Below are 12,899 nucleotides of genomic sequence, written 5' to 3' on the forward strand. Positions count from 1 at the left end.
GTTCATTTGACATTTGGCAATGCGAAACCAAGCAGACCAAATAAAAAAAATACAATGTAACAAGTAATCAAACTCTGATTCGAACTAACCTTGGGTTGTGCCGTGGCGGAGATCTTTGTGGGCTATACTCGGCCTTGTCTCAGGATGGTAAGTTGGTGGTTGAAGTTATCCCTCTAGTGGTGTGGGGGCTGTGCTTTGGCAAAGTGGGTGGGGTTATATCCTGCCTGTTTGGCCCTGTCCGGGGGGTATCATCGGATGGGGCCACAGTGTCTCCTGACCCCTCCTGTCACAGCCTCCAGTATTTACGCTGCAGTAGTTTGTGTCGGGGGGGCTAGGGTCAGTCTGTTATATCTGGAGTATTTCTCCTGTCTTATCCGATGTCCTGTGTGAATTTAAGTATGCTCTCTCTAATTCTCTCTTTCTCTCTTTCTTTCTTTCTTTCTCTCTCTCGGAGGACCTGAGCCCTAGGACCATGCCTCAGGACTACCTGGCATGATGACTCCTTGCTGTCCCCAGTCCACCTGGCCGTGCTGCTGCTCCAGTTTCAACTGTTCTGCCTGCGGCTATGGAACCCTGACCTGTTCCTTGGACGTGCTACCTGTCCCAGACCTGCTGTTTTCAACTCTCTAGAGACAGCAGGAGCAGTAGAGATACTCTCAATGATCGGCTATGAAAAGCCAACTGACATTTACTCTTGAGGTGCTGACTTGTTGCACCCTCGACAACTACTGTTATAATCTCCACCCGGCACAGCCAGAAGAGGCCTGGCCACCCCTCATAGCCTGGTTCCTCTCTAGGTTTCTTCCTAGGTTTTGGCCTTTCTAGGGAGTTTTTCCTAGCCACCGTGCTTCTACACCTGCATTACTTGCTGTTTGGGGTTTTAGGCTGGGTTTCTGTACAGCACTTTGAGATATCAGCTGATGTAAGAAGGGCTATATAAATACATTTTATTTAATTTGATTGATTTGATGTGTGAAAACACCCTAAGATATGAGACTACCTAAAGCATCTAAACTGTAAAAAACATTTCAGTAATGGGTGCAATAAGTAATAGATTGGATTAGTTTAGAAAAATGTATGTAATTTATATTTGAGTAGCATAAGATTACATCAATAAAAAAACATAGATATTGAAACAAACCTGCAATAGAGCATGCTGGGAAATATGATAATGATGGGTGTGGCTTTGCTTTAACGCTGGATATTAACACCAACACTTTTACACCAACGAGTGTTAATTTTACACTTACAGGGTTAATTTAACTCCCGAATTAATACTAGAACTGTTACACAGAAAAACCAACATTAGGTTACGCTGGCCAATTTGCTGTGCAGAAGCAACAAGCTAATATATACAGTGGGGAAAAAAGTATTTGATCCCCTGCTGATTTTGTATGTTTGCCTACTGACAAAGAAATTATCAGTCTATAATTTTAACGTTAGGTTTATTTGAACAGTGAGAGACAGAATAACAACAAAAATATCCAGAAAAACGCATGTCAAAAATGTTATAAATTGATTTGCATTTTAATGAGGGAAATAAGTATTTGACCCCCCTCAATCAGAAAGAATTCTGGCTCCCAGGTGTCTTTTATACAGGTAACAAGCTGAGATTAGGAGCACACTCTTAAAGGGAGTGCTCCTAACCGCAGCTTGTTACCTCTATAAAAGACACCTGTCCACAGAAGCAATCAATCAATCAGATTCCAAACTCTCCACCATGGCCAAGACCAAAGAGCTCTCCAAGGATGTCAGGGACAAGATTGTAGACCTACACAAGGCTGGAATGGGCTACAAGACCATCGCCAATCAGCTTGGTGAGAAGGTGACAACATTTGGTGCGATTATTCGCAAACGGAAGAAACACAAAAGAACTGTCAATATCCCTCGGCCTGGGGCTCCATGCAAGATCTCACCTCGTGAAGTTGCAATGATCATGAGAGCGGTGAGGAATCAGCCCAGAAGTACACGGGAGGATCTTGTCAATGATCTCAAGGCAGCTGGGACCATAGTTACCAAGAAAACAATTGGTAACACACTACGCCGTGAAAAACTGAAATTCTGCAGCGCCCGCAAGGTCCCCCTGCTCAAGAATACATATACATGCCCGTCTGAAGTTTGCCAATGAACATCTGAATGATTCAGAGGACAACTGGTGTAAGTGTTGTGGTCAGATGAGACCAAAATGGAGCTCTTTGGCATCAACTCAACTCGCCGTGTTTGGAGGAGGAGGAATGCTGCCTATGACCCCAAGAACACCATCTCAACCGTCAAACATGGAGGTGGAAACATTATGCTTTGGGGGTGTTTTTCTGCTAAGGGGACAGGACAACTTCATGGATGGGTATTCCAGCATGACAATGACCCAAAACACACGGCCAAGGCAACAAAGGAGTGGTTCAGGAAGAAGCACATTAAGGTCCTGGAGTGGCCTAGCCAGTCTCCAGACCTTAATCCCATAGAAAATCTGTGGAGGGAGCTGAACGTTCGAGTTGCCAAACGTCAGCCTCAAAACCTTAATGACTTGGAGAAGATCTGCAAAGAGGAGTGGGACAAAATCCCTCCTGAGATGTGTGCAAACCTGGTGGCCAACTACAAGAAACGTCTGACCTCTGTGATTGCCAACAAGGGTTTTGCCACCAAGTACTAAGTCATGTTTTGCAGAGTGGTCAAATATTTATTTCCCTCATTAAAATGCAAATCATTTTATAACATTTTTGACATGTGTTTTTCGGGATTTTTTTGTTGTTATTCTGTCTCTCACTGTTCATATAAACCTTACCGTTAAAATTATACTGATCATTCCTTTGTAAGTGGGCAAACGTACAAAATCAGCAGGGGATCAAATACTTTTTTCCCCCACTGTATATATTTTTTAAGAATAAACCATGAAACTTAAAGTCTCGGTAACAGTTGGGCTTTTGACTTCACATGTTTTCTGATATGACAGAAATAACTGTACAGTACATAATATTTTTTAATCTTTATTGTTCTGGCATGCTATGTACAGTACCTATCCCAAATGCAGTTACAGTAGCAAGGATAAACACCTCCACTTGTCCCTTAAACATTATATCCATTACACAGTATCCTATCTTGTTCACTTTGATGCCCTTTCTTCAAAAAAACATTTTACTTGACCCTTCATTGTATTGTATGATTCTGCTGGATCAGCCAACTGGATATTACTCCAAAATGCCAACCTGTGTGCCGTCAATGAACAGACACATAATCTCAATCTAAGGTGCGTTGTCATTCATTATAGTAAGTATATACACTGTATGTTACTGACATTCATGTTTTAGTCTACAAACATCGGTGTACAATTACAGTGTTGTACAACAAATCAATATATACAGCATGTGGGTGGATGATACAAATTGCATATTAATTTGACATTCTAAAAATACTGTATTTCAGAAGATGGCGCCCCTCCTCGGACGGGCGGCGCTCGGCGGTCGTCGTCGCCGGTCTACTAGCTGCCACCGATCTATGTTTCTGTGTTCTTTGGTTTTTGTCTGTCTAGGTCCGCACCTGTTTCTTGTCTGCCATTAGTGGGAGGGGGTATTTAGTTTGTTCCTTTGTGTTCTGTATTCGTGCGGGATTATTTGTATGTCGACGGGTAGTGATTTTGTGTACACGGTTTTGTGTTTTCAGCATGCTGCATTCTATATTTTTATTGCCGGGCTGCGCCCCGTGCGTTATCATTTTTGGATAACCTTTTCCGTTTGGGTGTTGTGCGCACCCTGTGCCTTTTGACCACCTTTGTTTCGGTGGAAATAAACTTCGGCACTATTGGACCTCAGTCTCCTGCTCTTGACTCTGCCCCTTCTCCCTGCCCTTAAGGAAACGTGACAATTTCAGTAACAACAGACCATTTCAAGTAATATGGAAGAGTATTAGAGCTTATTGGAATGATATGCAGTCATGATATTGAAATTGTTGAGACATTACAGGCAATATGCTACCATAAATAATGGTTATTCTCTCTTAAATGTACTATGATACCTTTATGACCTTTGTACAGTGATAGCAGCTGTTGTTGTTTCTTCCATCTAGTTAGAGTTTAAAATTACACAGCTTACTTAAGCTCTGCAGTCTCAGACATTGAATTATTCTCTCACACGCACATGCGCATAGATGATATAGATGATATTGTGGTATATGCCTGACATTGACTATGTGGTCAGTCCATAAGAGAGTACTTTTTGTGGTTTTATTAAGGCACAGAGCTTCTTCTGCTGAAAGTCCTTTTTGGTAGAGATGACCCAAGAGCAGATGGTGTCATTCTAGTGGACAGGCAGGATATGGAAAATCCCACTTCCCCTGAGCTGGAGTAAACACTACTACCACTGCCCCCTGCCTCGCTCTCAAAGCCCCAGCTCCTAGCCACCTCTGTCTCCTCATCCTCCTATTCCTTTTCTTCCTACTCCTCCTTCTCCTCTTCTTCCTCCTCCTCCTCCTCGGCACTCTCAAGCTTGAGCTCTTGGATTGCTGTGTGAAGGTCCATCAGCTTTTGTATCAAGGCCTGGTCCTGAGATTGCATTTCCATCTGCACAAAACAGTTAGGATTTTAAACAGAGCGACAAAGACACAGACACATCAAATAAAGAAATAAAAATAGACATAAAAGAGAAAGACAGACACAGATGTAACATACACTGAAACAGACACAAGCAATAGCAAATACTAGCTATTACAGAGAAATAAATAGATAGCAGAAACAATTGTCAAGTAGTTTAGAAAAATAGTTCAAAAGACAGAACCAAATGTCATGTAACAAAAAAAACCAGTGCAGGACACATCTGTAAGCTACTGATTTGTAGTAAGCTGCTGATTTGTAGTAAGCTACTGATTTGTAGTAAGCTACTGATTTGTAGTAAGCTACTGATTTGTAGGCCTAAATCTCTCTTTTTGAACAGCGCTGCGGCTTCCTCTAGTCTCTTTTAGCTGATGAAGTTCATGTCCTTTCCCTGACATGACCTGGCTAAACCATTTCAGTTGAGCGCTGCCTCTTTCAGATGCAAATGCTTTTCTCTCTCTCTTTCTTCTCTATTCATGAGAGCCAGTCTAATTGCCCTCATTGTGAGAATAGAATATTCGGAATTCCCCTGAATCGCCAAGTCCAAGTTTGTCCCAGGGAGAGGAATGTTCAAACAAAAACCGACCATGATCAGATCTGCATTTCTTTCTCTGTTAATTACAGCATCAGACTGGGATTGGGCTCAGACTGAAAGGATGTGATGTGGCTTTAAAAGCTTTAGAAAAAGAAACATGAACTTTCCTTTGAGTGAAGTATGAGCAGTGGGCTTCCTGTGGGATGATATCCCCCTTGACGTGTGTGTGTTTTCTGTGTGTATTCCAGCCATTGCAGCAGATCAAACTATGCCTAATATACCATGGGGGATACACAGTAAACAAGAGCTTGTTCCTGCTGGAGTTCTTGCTTTTTCTTTTGAGAACTACTGAATATTGGGCCATGAGACTTGATGAGAGGCGATGGTTCTAATTTGTGGATGTCACTTCTATTTGTGCTGTGTTGCAGCTATGGCACAATGGTTGTCTGAATACTGGACACAGGGACTGGAACTGGGCCGGTCCCACTGTATCTGCACAAACCCACGTCTCATGACATCAAAGGCCGGCAATCATTGGTCACTGGGAGGTGGAAGTAATTGGATAGAGTTTACGTGGGTGTCTTATGTGTTGGTGGTCCGAAAATGAAAGAGGACGAAGACCTGCAGTGCATCTGACAGTATAGATGGTTTTATAACATGGTCTCTTTGTGGACCAGTGGATCTATATAAAATGTTTTGGCCATTGGGCAGCAGGTAGCCTAGCGATTAAGAGCATTGGGCCAGTACCCAAAAGGTTGATGGCTCAAATCCCAGAGCTAACTGGGTGAACAATCTGTCAATGTGCTTCACTTAACTCTGAGGTAAGTCGCTCAGGATAAGAGAATCTTTCCTAAATGACTCAAATGTAAAATATATTGTCCATGCACAGTACTGTATGTTTTGTAGTCCAATGCCTATTCTGTTCAACCAACTAAGCCAGAGCTATGCCAGTAAAGTAACCTATAGTCTTCAGCTCTCTCCCTTAACCAGTGTGTCTTTGTCCTGTCTGACGCCGAGGTTTGGTGTGTTTTGTGTGCTCGGGACACTTGGTTGCCATGACGAGGCACTGGCAAGGACTAAATGGCAAGCGGTTGACATCGTAACATCGCCAGCCTGTCTGCACATCTCAATTACAAGAATGCATTAACGGGACACTCTCACACACTAACAATATGACTGACCAAGTAGATCATTTCATTAGGTGAGCGATACGTTGACCTTAGCCCTAATAGCCAACAAAAATGTCTCCATTTCCACTCTAGTCCCACAGAGCCAGAAGACCACATACAGGTCATAGTTTTGGGGGCTTGAGTATTCATATCTAGCATAGAATCATGTTAACATGTCCTCTTTCTCTACAAATATAAAGTATGGAAAGACAAGATAACTCTTGAGTCTCACAGTAACTCACAGTAAATGTGCTGAATAATCGCAATCCATTTTCCATGATCATCTGTAAACATACAGGAAAGACCAAATTTGTATTTCTGTTGCAAATACAAACACATCAATATATTCATATAGTAAATGTTGCTGAGTATATGTTTACTCATCTAAGTCCATGGAGACAGACTACATGTTTGATCAGTTCTAGAGAGACGTAATCATTCTGATTTCACAATCTAAGACTTCAGTCAATTGTCCAGTCTTACCAGTTCCCTGTGCAGCCAGGCCAGTGCACTTTCAAAGTCCAGTTTGTAGGGGCAGCTGCCCTATTCTCCGGGAATGCAGCCCTCCATCTGGAGCTCTTCCTCCAGGCAGGGGTCTCTGGTGGTCTGTGGGTCCCTGGACACAACGGGCCCGGCTGACTTACAGGCATCAAAGGTGGCGTCCTTAGAGGAGAAATCTCTCAGTCTAGTCAGGATCACTTCCATCATGATAGGCTTCAAGTTCTACAATCTGAGCTAAAAAACAGTGTCCCTATAGAATCTATGTTTGGTCTAAGCTTCTCTCGGCGAGAGCAAGACACAGCGTTTTCTGGAGAATTCTTCTCTTTCTGCTTTACTGCTCTCACTTCCTTGTGTCCTCTCTCATATCAGTGGTAGTTCTGTACTGGACTGGAAACTTAAGAGGTTCTCCTCTGTTTTCCTCCCCCTCCTTTGTGGGACAGTAGAGTGGCGTCAGTCATGTGTTAGTGAGATGCAGCAGGAGTGATGTCAGCTTTTTTGACCAGAGCTTGTTTATCATTTGAGGGTCTCTTTTTAACACACACACTCCACCTAAGGAGGAGGAGGAAAATGAGGCACCTATGGAGGAGGAAGAAGGAGGAGGAGGAGGAAAAATCGAGCACACAGCCATGGAATCTCCATAGACAAACATTGGCAATAGAATGGCCCGTACTGAAGAGCTCAGACTTTCAACGTGGCACAGTCATAGGATGCCACCATTCCGACAAGTCAGTTCATCAAATTTCAGCCCTGTTAGAGCTGCCCTGGTCAACTGTAAGTGCTGTTATTGTGAAGTGGAAACGTCTAGGAGCAACAACGGCTCAGCAGCAAAGTGGCAGGCCACACAAGCTCACAGAACGGGACCACCAAGTGCTGAAGCGCGTAGCTCGTAAAAATCGCCTGGCCTCGGTTGCAACACTCACTACAGAGTTCCAAACTGCCTCTGGAAGCAACGTCAGCACAGAAACTCTTAGTTGGGAGCAAAATAAAATGGGTTTCCATGGCCAAGCAGCCGCAGACAAGCCTAAGATCACCATGCGCAATGCCACGTGTCGGTTGGAGTGGTGTAAAGCTCGCCGCCATTGGACTCTGCAGCAGAGGAAACACGTTCTCTGGAGTGACGATTCACCATCTGGCAGTCAGACGGACAAATCTGGGTTTGCCGGATGCCAGGAGAAGTTTACCTGCCCAAGTGCATAGTGCCAACTGTAAAATTTGGTGGAGGAGGAATAATGGTCTGGGGCTGTTTTTCATGGTTCGTTCTAGGCCCCTTAGTTCCAATGAAGGGAAATCTTAACGCTACAACATAAAATTACATTATAGACGATTCTGTGCTTCCAACTTTGTGTCAACAGTTTGGGGAAGACCCTTTCCTGTTTCAGCATGACAATTCCCCCGTGCACAAAGCAAGGTCCATACAGATATGGTTTGTCAAAATCGGTGTCACCTTTGGGATGAATTGGAACTCCGACTGCAAGCCAGGCCTAATCGCCCAACGTCAGTGCCCGACTTTACTAATGCTCTTGTGGCTGAGTCCCCGCAGCAATGTTCCAACATCTAGTGGAAAGCCTTCCCAGAAGAGTAGAGGCGGTTATAGCAGCAAAGGGGGGATCAACTCCATATTAATGCCCATGATTTTGGAATGAGATGTTCGACAAGCAGATGTCCACATACTTTTGGTCATGTAGTGTAGCATACATTACCAATAACAGGGGAGGTTAGCATGCTTTGGGGGCATGATCTTTGACCATCTGTAATTTACTCACTCATCATTATTCACATTTAATTCAGGATTATCTGTAATCATGGTAGCATGCTAGCATCCACATTATTCTTACTTACAATAAAAGTGACTCCAAAATGACACAATACATTATTTACCATTCATTTCAATTGGGCACAAAATAATCTGAAACACAACCAAAACGAACTGCAAATGCATCCAAGTTTGTAGCGTCACAAGCTTGATGTAGTCATTGCGTGCTAGGAATATGGGATGAAATACAAAACTTTTGACTACTTTATTTATAGCAATCTTTATGGGTGTCAATCATTTTGAGCCTTACCTTTTTGAGAATAATAACTCTTTCTCTGAGCAATTGTATTAGTATATTTTTTTCGCTTACAATATAGCTCAGTATTTGAATTATTTATTTTTTACAGTCATTACTGCTCATTTTTATCAAGGGTGTTGATAATTTCAGACCCCACAGTATATACAGAAGCTTAGTGTAACGGCCGTCGTTCAAATGAGACCAAGGTGCAGCGGAGGATGTGTTCATCATGAAAGGATTTAATGATCAACGAACACTATACAAAAGAAACCAAAAAAACGACTAGCAACAGTTCTGTCAGGAACACACTAAACAGAAAACAATCACCCACAAAAACCCAAAGGAAAACCAGGCTCCTTATGTGTGACTCCCAATCAGCAACAACGAACTACAGCTGTGCCTGATTGGGAGCCACACACGGCCCAAAACAAAGAAATACAAAAACATAGAAAAATGAACATAGAACGCCCACCCAATGTAACACCCTGGCCTAACCAAAATAAAGAACAAAAACCCCTCTCTATGGCCAGGGCGTTACACTTAGCAAATGATCTATAAGCTTATGTCATACTTTTATTTTTTGTAAGGACTCATTATTATTACACTGTATTTACAGCAGTATCCCTAACTGTAGCTTGGTGTCCACGTCCCAGTTCAACTCTAACTGTAGCTTGGTGTCCACATCCCAGTTCAACTCTAACTGTAGCTTGGTGTCCACATCCCAGTTCAACTCTAACTGTCACGTTGTATAATGATTGGAGACAGGCTCAGGAATATGAAATAGTGTTTTTTAGCAAGGTGTAAACCTCTAAGTAATACACGGGACGAGACCTGTAAAACAAGTGCACAATAACACGTAGCATGGAAGCGGATACAACATCACAGGTACTCACTAGAGCAATGGACATGGTAACAATAACCGACAAGGACAATGGGGAACAGAGGGCACATATAGACACATACAAATCAGGGGAATGGGAACCAGGTGTGCGTAACGAGACAAGACAGTCTGGGGTTGGTGATAATAAATCCAGTTCAGTGACGCCTAGAAGGCCGGTAACGTAGACCTCCGGAGCTGGTGAACGGAATGAGCAGCAGTACCGAGGGATCCGTGATACTAACCCTAACACTATCCCAACCTTACCTTCATGCCCACATCCCGGTTCAACCCTCACCCAAACTTTAACACTATCCCTAACCATACTGTAGCTTCATGTCCACATCCCTGTGCAACCATAACCCAAGCATTAACCACAACCCTAACCCTAGCTTCATGTCCATATATATCACAGTTCAACGCCAACCCAAGCTCCAACCACAACTTTTACCCTAACCCTAGCTTCATGTCCACATCCCGGTTCAACCCTCACCATGGGGAAATTCTCAATTGGGCAAAAGTCCGTCCTCTCCTCTCTTCAGTGACCTTGAATCTGCTAGGTGGTTGCCATATGTAGGAGAGTGTCAATTCGTTAATATGCGTATGGAGCCATACCATGACATGCATTGGAATTGTGCCATAAATGCATTGGGAAACAAAACAAAACCCAAGCATGTGTTACAGGTCCCAAGTGATGGGGACTAATGTATAAATCATTTTGTGTTTTCTGTTTAATACAAGAAATAAAAGGGAGACAGGAGGAAATGGTTAAAGTTGTCACAGACGTCTTTACTCTTGTGTTTATAATTTTTTCATTTGATAAAGCACTCAATCATATTTTCTTTACAAGAAATCATGTGTACAAATTACTATTCCAATATTCTAATACAAATTCACATATACTGTATGAGAAACCACAATGAAATACATTCAACTTGTCTGTTTTCCCTTTAGAAACTCATGAGACCTTTGTCAATGTAAAAACTAGAAAGTACTGTAAGTGCAGAAATATAATACATTCTCCATATTTAAAATAGTCCTACTAAAACATTGACTTGTATTTGAAAAAAATAAAATATGCACTATGTTTAAATAAAAATTAATACAAAAATAAGCAAGTCTGTTTTTAACCTTTAAATAGCTAGCCTTTAGAAAGTATTCATACCCCTCAACTTATTCCACATTTTGTTGTGTTACAGCCTGAATTCAAAATGGATTAAAAAAAATCTTCTTACCCATCTACACACAATACCACATAATGAGAAAGTGAAAACATGTTTTTAGATTTTTTTTCAAATATTTTGAAAACGAAATACAGAAATATAAATTGACATAAGTATTCACACCCCTGAGTCAATACATGTTAGAATCACCTTTGGCAGTGATTACTGCTGTGAGTCTTTATGGGTAAGTCTCTAAGACAGGGATTCCCAAACTTTTTTGGCCCACGAACCCATTTTGATAACTGAAAATTCTCATGACCCCAACCATGAAAAAAATTATTATGTAATTAACAGCCAATGTTTACTTTTGTAATTGGCAGTCAATTGCAAAACATTATAACAGTATTTCTGAACTCACAATCAAATACTTTTAAATGTGGGGCTATGACAGTCAATTGAATATGAGCCTGATATAATTTCTCTTATCTCACCACCACTGAGTGGCTGTTACCCGGCAGTCAAGAGTCATTAAAACCTCTCTGGGGTATGTGGGACACTAGCGGGACACACTATTCAACAGCCAGTGAAATAGCAGGGCGACAAATTCAAAACAACAAAAATCTCAAAATTCTAATTTCTCAAACATACAACTATTATATCCCATTTTAAAGATACACTTCTCGTTAATCCAACCACATTGTCCGATTTCAAAAAGGCTTTACGGCGAAAGCATAACATTAGATTATGTTAGGACAGCGCCGAGACAAGAAAAACCACACAGCCATTTTCCAAGCAAGGAGAGGCGTCACAAAAACCAGAAATACAGCTAAAATGAATCATTAACCTTTGATGATCTTCATCAGATGGCACTCATAGGACTTCATGTTACACAATACATGTATGTTTTGCTCGATAAAGTTCATATTTATATCCAAAACCCCCATTTTACATTGGTGTGTAATGTTCAGAAATGTTTTGCCTCCCAAAACTGCCGGTGAATGAGCACATCAATTTACAGAAATACTCATCATAAACGTTGATAAAATATTCAACTGTTATTCAAAGAATTATAGATACACTTCTCCTTAATGCAACCGCTGTGTCAGATTTCAAAAAAGCTTTACTGAGAAAGCAAATTTTGCAATAATCTGAGTACAGCGCTCAGATATCTAAACAAGCCGTACAGATACCCGCCATTTTGGAGTCAACAGAAATGACAAAAATTACATTATAAATATTCACTTATCTTTGATGATCTTCACCAGAATGCACTCCCAGGAATCCCAGTTCCACAATAAATGTTTGTTTCGTTCGAAAAAGCCCATAATTTATGTCCAAATACCTCCTTTTTGTTCACACGTTTAGTCCACTTCTCCAAATGCAGGAAGCGCGCACAAAATGTCACTACGAAAAGTCAAAAAAACGTATATTTACGTTCGTAGAAACATGTCAAACGATGTATAGCATCAATCTTTAGGATGTTTTTATCATAAATCTTCAGTAATATTCCAACTGGACGATTCCTTTGTCTTCAAAAAAGAAAAGGAACACAGCTAACTCTCACGTGAGCACGCGCCTCTGAACTCATGTCATTCTCTCAGTCTTCTGACTCCAGGACCTCTTATTCTCTCCCTATTCACAGTAGAAGCATGAAACAATGTTCTAAAGACTGTTGCCATCTAGTGGAAGCCTTAGGAAGTGCAAAATGAACCCTAAGTCACTGTATACTGTATAGGCAATCACTTGAAAAACTACAAACCTCAGATTTCCACACTTCCTGGTTGGATTTTTCTCATGTTTTTGCCTGCCATATGAGTTCTGTTATACTCACAGACATCAGTCAAACAGTTTTAGAAACTTCCGAGTGTTTTCTATCCAAATCTACTAATAATATGCATATCCTACCTTCTGAGCCTGAGTAGCAGGCAGTTTACTACGGGCATGCCTTCCATCCGGACGTCAAAATACTGCCCCCTTTTCGAGACAGGTGCATGATAATGGTCCATTCTAAATCAAAACAA

General features: G+C 41.6%; 1 long non-coding RNA gene across 1 annotated transcript; it reads right to left on the reverse strand.

The window, feature by feature from the left end:
* Nucleotides 1-2,955: 2,955 nt before the first annotated feature.
* Nucleotides 2,956-7,329, reverse strand: LOC106588508 (uncharacterized). Its single transcript, XR_001324661.2, has 3 exons — nt 6,770-7,329; nt 6,529-6,570; nt 2,956-4,552 (listed from the first exon to the last, which is right to left on the reverse strand). It is a non-coding gene; the product is annotated as an uncharacterized lncRNA (long non-coding RNA).
* Between the last annotated feature and the right edge of the window lie 5,570 nt (nt 7,330-12,899).

The sequence above is a fragment of the Salmo salar genome, chromosome ssa27, assembly GCF_905237065.1.
Source record: "Salmo salar chromosome ssa27, Ssal_v3.1, whole genome shotgun sequence".
Taxonomy (NCBI): Eukaryota; Metazoa; Chordata; class Actinopteri; order Salmoniformes; family Salmonidae; genus Salmo; species Salmo salar.